This window comes from Myotis davidii, unplaced genomic scaffold (assembly GCF_000327345.1).
Source record: "Myotis davidii unplaced genomic scaffold, ASM32734v1 scaffold577, whole genome shotgun sequence".
NCBI classification, from domain to species: domain Eukaryota; kingdom Metazoa; phylum Chordata; class Mammalia; order Chiroptera; family Vespertilionidae; genus Myotis; species Myotis davidii.
This window is the reverse complement of record NW_006289082.1, coordinates 96,058-104,412: the sequence shown is the minus strand read 5'-3', so window position 1 is coordinate 104,412 and position 8,355 is coordinate 96,058.

Sequence of the window (8,355 nt, the reverse complement as noted above, 5' to 3'; positions counted from 1 at the left end):
TATGCATGCATATAAGCATAACCAATGGACATAAGACACTGGGGAATAGGGGAGGCTAGGGGACTGTCTAGGGCGGGGGAAGGGGGGGGAATGGACACATATGTAATACCCTTTGTAATAAAAAATAAAATTTAAAAAAAAAAGAGCTACTGGCTAGGACTTTTCTTTCTCCAGGCAAAAATAGTGTGAGTCTAGGCAGCAGGTCCTACTTAGCGCTTGACCTTGGATATGTTCCCTAACTCCCCGGGGTTTTAGTGAATGAGATGGCAACCAGCTTAGCCCATTACTGAATGGGGAGATTTCATGCCTTGAGGCACACAAAGATTTTTGGGTAATATGCAGACATCTCAATTAATCATTTTTTATCAGTAAATGAGAGGAGGTGTGGAAGGTAGAATTATCTATATCCTTAACTTCATAGGAAATTCAAACACTGAATTACATTTTGCACAGCAATGTTTTCAGGACCATAGATAGACTCTACTTCTGCTGCTGGGCAAAATTCTCAGCAGACAGTGGAATAGGGAGAGATTCCCCTCATCTGAGCTGTAGAGTGAAGGGCTGTGTCCTCTGAGGGCAGAAGATTGCAATTATTTCAGTGCTGAAGACTATACCCCCTGAAATTCATGAGCTCCATGATTTCTTTTGGGGGGGGGGGGCTTACAATATGTGAATATATCCTAAGCATCAGATGGAGGGAAAAAGTTTTGTGTACATGTGGAGTGCCTGCTTTGTGTGTGGTGAGCACCAGGGTTGAGATTGTTGGTCTGGAAAATGGAGTCATTACACCCAGCTGTTCTGGGGTTCCACACCTGTGAAGAGCTGCTTAGATGTTCTTGCTGGACTCTCCATACCCCAGGGGTCCTGTGTCTATTGGTCTCATTCCCTGGGCAAGTCTCCTTCACTTACCTGAAGAGATTTGAAGTTATACTCCCCTGGATTTTTTCCAGTTCCAGCCCTACTGCCACCCTATCTTCAAAATGTGCTATGCCATAGTCTACCCTGGGCTTCAGTCAGTGAACTCTCAATGTCAAAGCCAAGCAAGCTGGCTATGCCATTAGCTGGATGACTTTCCCACATTCCACATTCTTCTGTGACCAGGGGTCTTCTCCCTATTTTCAGCCTTTTAGGCCCTGGCTCACTGCAATGTGCATTCCACCAAGATCCTTAAACTTTAATGTGCATGTTAAGCACCTGAGAGTCTTGTTAAAATGAAGATTCTCCTTCTATAAGTCTGTTGTGTGGCCTGAGATTTGGTATTTCTAAGAAGTTCCCAGGCAAGGTAGATGCACTCTGATCTGGGGCCACACCTTTAAGGCAAGCCTTGGAAGTACATCTCAGTCTGTAGCTGTTGGTATCTGGCAGGGTAATCCCATCAACCTCTAGTCAGCTCTGACTGCCTGCTATCTCTCAGGAGATGGGAAGAATCACATTAGAATGGGCTTTGGGAGAGGAAAAAGAAAGGAAAACAGAGCTTTTTCCAATAAAGGTAAGAAACTAGTTAAAGGAAAGTAAGAAATGTCAAGTACTAAAATTGCAATTCCCTAGTTATATTCTATCTAGGAAATATTGGTCCTGTGAGATGTTAACAGTTGTGTGCAAAAGAGGTTTCTATGCTCAAATGAGTTCTGGAATCTAGAATCTAAACACTGGGTTAAACAAAGTTTAATAGGGTTTTTTAGGTCAGAACTTTTCAGAAAGGCTTTTATAAGGTAACTAGAGGCCCAGTGCATGAAATTCGTGCACAAGGAGTGTCCCTCAGCCCAGCCTGCACCCTCTCCAATATGGGATCCATTCAGGGATTGGGCCTAAACTGGCAGTCGGACATCCCTCTCACAATCTGGGACACTGACTCCTAATTGCTAGCCTGGCTGCCTGCCTGATTGCCCCCTAACCACCCCTCTGCGAGCCTGATCGCTGCCTAACTGCTCCCCTGCTAACCTGATCCCCCCCAACTGCCCTCCCCTGCGGGCCTGATTGCCCCCTAACTGCTTGCTCCCCTAATAGACTGATTGCCCCTAACCGCCTCTGCCTCAGTCCCCGCCAAGGTGGCTTTGTCTGGAAGGAAGTTGAACATCTGGAAGATGTCCAGTTGACCCAGTCTAGTTAGCATATTACCCTTTTATTAGTATAGATGTACATTGTATTATCTCCAAAAAGGACATGAAACATGCAACATTCCCCAAAAGTATTTTTCAAAGAAATCCTCCCCCAGAGAGGAGGAGGGACTGGAACTGTTTTTCCCCCCCAGAGAGGTTGATGGGACTGAAACTCCATAGACTGCTCTTTGAGAGGGGTCACAGAAGCATACACCAGCATCAACTTCATCAACCTCACTTCTTCCTTCTCTTGCCTTAGGGAGTATAAAATGGTGAGGGAGAGCAGAGTTTGCCCACCCAAAACATGCACTTTGGCATATTGAATATTTTAAAATGGTTATTTTTAAGAAGCAAAAGACTGAGGAAAAGACTAAAAGAATTTAAGCAGAGGACCTGCTCTAGGAAGGGAGCTATCATCATGGATAACTATAGTTTAATATGAACTAGTGTGTGATGGATAGGGAGGAACCTAGCAAGTCCCATTTGACCAAAGTTTTCTGTGTCCCATTGTTAAAGATGGCCCAGGAAACATGTGTTTACCAAACATTTACTTTTCCATCTCCATGTGAATTGCCTTCCTCCCCTTTGAAGTCACAAACCACAACCCTCCCCCTCAAGTCCCTCTCCTCCTTAGCTCCAGATGGCATATAAACCTCAACTGCCCCATCTGTCCTTAAGTCTCATATTCTTATGGAACCCTCAAATGTACATACATATGTAATAAATTTGGTCATTTTCTCCTGTTAATTTGTCTCATATTAATGTGATTATTAGATCAGCCAGAAGAGCTTAGAAGGAGTGGGAAAGTGTTTATTTTTTCCTCCCCTGCAATAGAAAAGTGTAAGTGTTTGTTTTCTCAGCTTCATTTGCTGATAAGTTGATCACCTTTTACGATGTTCATGGATGCATAAACTTTGGCCATTATTATATAGTTTTTTTAACAAATATTGCACATTTCTTTCAAGTGCTAAGGTCAGAATTTTAAAATCATGACCTCTGTTCCTCTCCACTTTATAGGATATAAAAATATTCCTTCCCTACTGTTCTGCCTGCTTATTACATAAGTAGAAGGGTTTAGCGTGGGAGGAGAAGAATGGTAAGAGGAAGAGTATTTAAAATGATGAAAGAAACACATTTCTCTCATTGCATATAGCCTGTAATTAAAGAAGCATAGGAGGCTTGATTTAGTTAAACATGTTTGAGTAAGATTTTAAATTTCTCTTTGAGATTCAAGAGTTCATCTGGGCAGATAGCAGAAAAATATAGGATATGCAGATGCAGAGAGCAATGCCGCCTCCATAGTTTTCAAAGAGGTCTGTATCACAATGAGTAAAGGTCAAGATCTTGTCTGGGAGCTTCTTTTTTAGAGTAAGGCCATCTCCATGGTTTTGCTGCAAGCAGGCAGGGGGACGTGTTTCACATGGTCAGAACAGCAAACCAGTGGCAGAAGAGGCATCCAATTTACTCAATGGCTACATCCTCAACCAAACCTCGGAGGACAATTAGGTAAAAGAGACGAAGTGAATGAAGTGGCACATATGTACACGCTCCTACATGGCAGGTACCTGGGATTGGAGATGGATGAATTTATGAACTGAAAAAAACAATAAATATTGTACTTAAGAATACTAAAAGTGGAAAACCAACCCTCCACTGTAATAGCATATAACCCCCTAAGCCCACACCAAAAAAAAATTTGTTGGACATATCAGAGCTAGCAGAAAAGCACTTATTTTGTTAAGGTTGCTATGACAGCTGCAAGAAAGGTTGGCTTTTCTCTAAAAACCTCACTGGCCTAAGAACAAGCCCACAGTGCACTTTCTCATTCTCAGATATTGCAATGATAATAGCTAAGAATCACAAATAGAAACAAAGGAAGGCTATTTGAGCCTTTCTTTTCTTCCTACTTAGCACCTATCTTCAATAATGCCCCTTTCCTAATTGTCTACACACCTGAACACAAGGCACTCCCAATTTCAAAGCCAAAGTCCATTTTCTAAAATGTAAATTTAGGAAAAAATGTGGTTTGCCAATTTGAACATATAAACATTTAAGCATCTAAGTGAAGTAGTTAAAAATCCACTTGTAACACTTAATTTATTAATTCACATATAATTATATTTATTGCATAAAACAAAAAAAGAAAATTAAATACACTCATTTCATTAATTTGGAAATACTGGCTTATTATACTCTGACATTTCATGAAGCAATCTGATTCAAATTTATCACGTGCATGTTAGCTATCAAAGACTTTGTCATCTGATTTTTAAAAAATATTCCAATATGTGCTATTTTTTCTGCTACCCAAGTTTTGACAACATAGTCATTTTTAAATCCAGATGTGATACTATCACAGGAAATTTTATCCCAGACAAGAAGTACCCATTTTCACAGTATTAGGACAGGTTTTCATTTTGTAATTTAGTGATCTTTATGATGTGATGACTTACTCTATTGCCTCTTTAAAAATCTTGTTTACAATGATATACAAGAATTGAAAGGATGAAGTTGAACCACCCAAAGGAAAAATTATACTCTGTTAAATTTCTTTAATCTTTTTTTATTAATTTAAACTTAATTCTATTTAGTAACAACAAAAATAATTTTAGTAAAAACAGTAACAATAGCTAATACTTCCTGAGCCCTGTCATGTGCCAGGCACTGTTTAAATACACATTATACGTGGTAACTTATGTGTAAGGGTCTCAGAGGGTAGCCGCTGAGGTTTCCTGAGCAGATACAGCTGTGGACCAGGTGAAAGCATCACTCTGTGGTGTGCTGAGGGTACTGAACGGTTTCCACTTGCGTGTGATTTACTGCTGCTTAATCAACCGGTTACCAAACACACACACACACACCCACACACACACACACACACACACACACACACACACACGTCGACCATCTTACCCTTCCCCCAGAGGGAAATACAGAGACAAAATTATAACAGCATGTCATTGTATTAGATTAGTGGTTCTCAACCTTGTCTGCACATTAGGATCATCTGACAAGCTTTCAAAAAAATACTGATTACACCCAGGCTTCACCTCAGAACAAATAAAGCAGAATCTCTGGGGTGGAGTCCGAGCATCACAAGTTTGCAGAGCTCTACATGTGATTCTAATTTAAAGCCAGATTGAGACCCAAAGTTTTAGATTACTAGACATAAACCCAAATCCTCATATCTCTACCTAAATAAGCCAAATGTCCTGATATCTCTACCTAGGCAGTTGAAAAGTACTCACTACACTTTTTCAGCATTCTTCAGATTTTCAAAAGTTCTGCTTTATCGGATGCCTGGTTGACAAATTAGTTTTCATTTCTGTGTTTCTACCCTTCCCTTGCCCCATCCTTTAAAACACCCTCCTCACCTGTACACTTAGAACATAACTAAGTTCTCCTGGGCTAATAGCGCCACCCAGAGACTGGTTCAGGGAATTTATCTCTCCACCAGCTTCCTCCCACTCACTGGGAGGGCGAGCACCCTGAATTTTTCAACTCTGTCCCCTGCCTGCCTATTTCCTTCCATATTTTTCTTCTAACAAAGCCCATCTAAAAGAATAATTTCCTTTTCTACCATATTATATATCATGTTATACTAGGCACTTTATTTAGCTGTCAAGTTTCAGAACAAACCTAGGGAAGATGAATTTTGCATATAAGAATACTAAAGCTTGAAGAGAAACCCTGTCTAAGATTACCCAGCTAACAAGTAATGGCTCTGGGATTCAAATTCTGATGTTTCTGACTGGACACTCTGAAGTCTACCATTACCATTCACTCAGCTCCATTGATATACAATTTGTCCAGTTACATTGGGCCTTGTGCTCAGAAGGCCTCATTTTGGGTTGAGTGCTCTCTGTCACTGTATTGAAATTCTTAATAATTTTTTAACAGGAGCCTCACATTTTCATTTTGCACTGGGCCCCACAAATTAAGTAGCCAGTCTTGACCTCCCTATTCCTGTCAAAAATTCAAAACGGCCAGTTACTCCATTTCCTTTGGTAATTGAAACATATTGAACTCATAATTGTTTAGGAAAAAGAGTATTTAAAACAAATCTGTGAACTTGAAGACATTAAAGTCACCCAATCTGAAGAGGAGAGGGAAAAGAAAGAATGAGGAAGAAAACAGAACAACAGCAACAATGTTTCAGGAACCTGTGGTCCAAATCAAAAGGTTCATCATGCACGTCATTGGAATTCCAAAAGGAGAGAAGAAAATGGGGTAGAAATATTATTTGAATAACCATGTGCAAAAATGTTTAAATTTTGGTGAAAGGTGCACTTTTAAAATTAAATAAGTTCAATAAACTCCAAGCAGGATAAATACAAAGAATGCAATACCCCTGCACAGCTACTCATACACTGTTATCATAGCTTCATGTCCAGTTAGCCTGAGGGACAACCCGTTCACTGACATGCCAACAGCAATCAAGCCTCAGCAACAGCAGAAGGGCACACACAGCCCACACAGGAGACAGTCCGGAGGACCCGAATCCGGTGACCAGAGAGATGGTGCCATTGGGCCCTACAGGACTCCTACCACATAAAGCCACCCTGCCAAACACACAGCTAACATCATACTCAGCAAGGAAAAGCTAAAAGTGTTATCTTTAATGTCAGGAACAAGACAAGGTTGTCCACTTTCACCACTTTTATTCAAAACTAGAGGCCAGATGCACAAAATCTGTGCAAGAGTAGGCCTTCCTTCCCTCTGGCACCCAGGACCTGGACTTCCTTCTGGCACCCGGGACCCAGGCTTCCCTCTAGCTGCCAGCAGGCACCCAGGACCAAGGCTTTCCTCACAGCCCTGGCTTCGTCTGGAAGGTCGTCCGGAAGGACGTCTGGAAGGATGTCCTGTCTAGTTAGCAAATTACGCTTTTATTATTATAGATAGTATTGCAAGTATTTGCCATAGGAATCAGACTAGGAAAAGAAACAAAAGACATCCAAATTGGAAACTGTCATTTTTTGCAGATTACATGACACTATATGTAGAGAAATCCAAAATTTCCACTAAAAATCTATTGTAACTTATAAGTGAACTCAGTAAACTATCAGAGTACAAAATTAATAAATCAGTTTCATTTTTATACACAAATAACAAACTATCAGAAATAAATTTAGAAATCAATCCCAATTACAATTGCACCAAAAATAACTAAGAATAAATTTAACCAAGCAGGTAAAAAACTTGTATTTGGAAAATCATAAGTTGAAGAAAGAGACTGAAGAAGACACATATACCATGCTAATGGTTTAAAGAATTAACATAGTTAAAATGTCAAGATTACCCAAAATAATCTATAGATTTAATGAAATCCTTATCAAAGCATCAATGCATTTTTCACATAACTAGAATTATTCTAAAATTTATATGAAACTACAAAAGACTGGAATAGCCACATCACTCTTGAGAAAAAAGAACAAAGTTGAAGTTATCATGCTACCTGATATCGTACTATACTAAAAGGTTATAGTAATCAAAATGTCACGGTACTGGTATAAAAACAGACACATAGATCAATGGAACACAATAGAAAGCCCAGAAGTAAACCCACACCGATATAATCAATTGATCTATGACAATGGAGGCAAAGATGTACAATAGGGTAAAGACAGTCTATTAAATAAAGGAAATTGGGAAACCTGGACAAGTACATGCAATAAGATGAAACCAGGCCACCTTCTTACACCATATTAAAGAATAAACTCAAAATGGATCAAGGACTTATATGTAAGACCCCACAAAACTCCTAGAAGAAAAGCTAGGCAGTAGACTCTGTAAAATTGTTCTTTTCTTTTTTTTTTCTTTTTTTGTAATTGTTTTGGGTAATGTTGGATACTCTGTAACATTTCTTTTTTGATTTTTTTTATTGATTAAGTTATTACATAAGTAGATGAGTGGATTAAAAAACTGTGGTAAATCTACACAAGGAATACTATGCTGCGGTAAAATGAAATTGCTCTCAATAATATATTTTTATATAGCTCCTCAGGCAAAGGAAACAAAACAAAACAAAAGAATAAATAGGACTACATCAAACTAAAGAGTTTTTGCACAGCAAAGGAACCATCAAAAAACAATAAGACCACCAACATATTGAAAGAAGATATTCAACAATGACACATCCAATAAAAGGTTAATATCCAAGATTTATAAAGAATTCATACAACTTTCCACCAAAAAAAAAAATGTTTACGAAGTGGACAGAGGACCTAAATATACGTTTCTCCAAACAGAAAATACA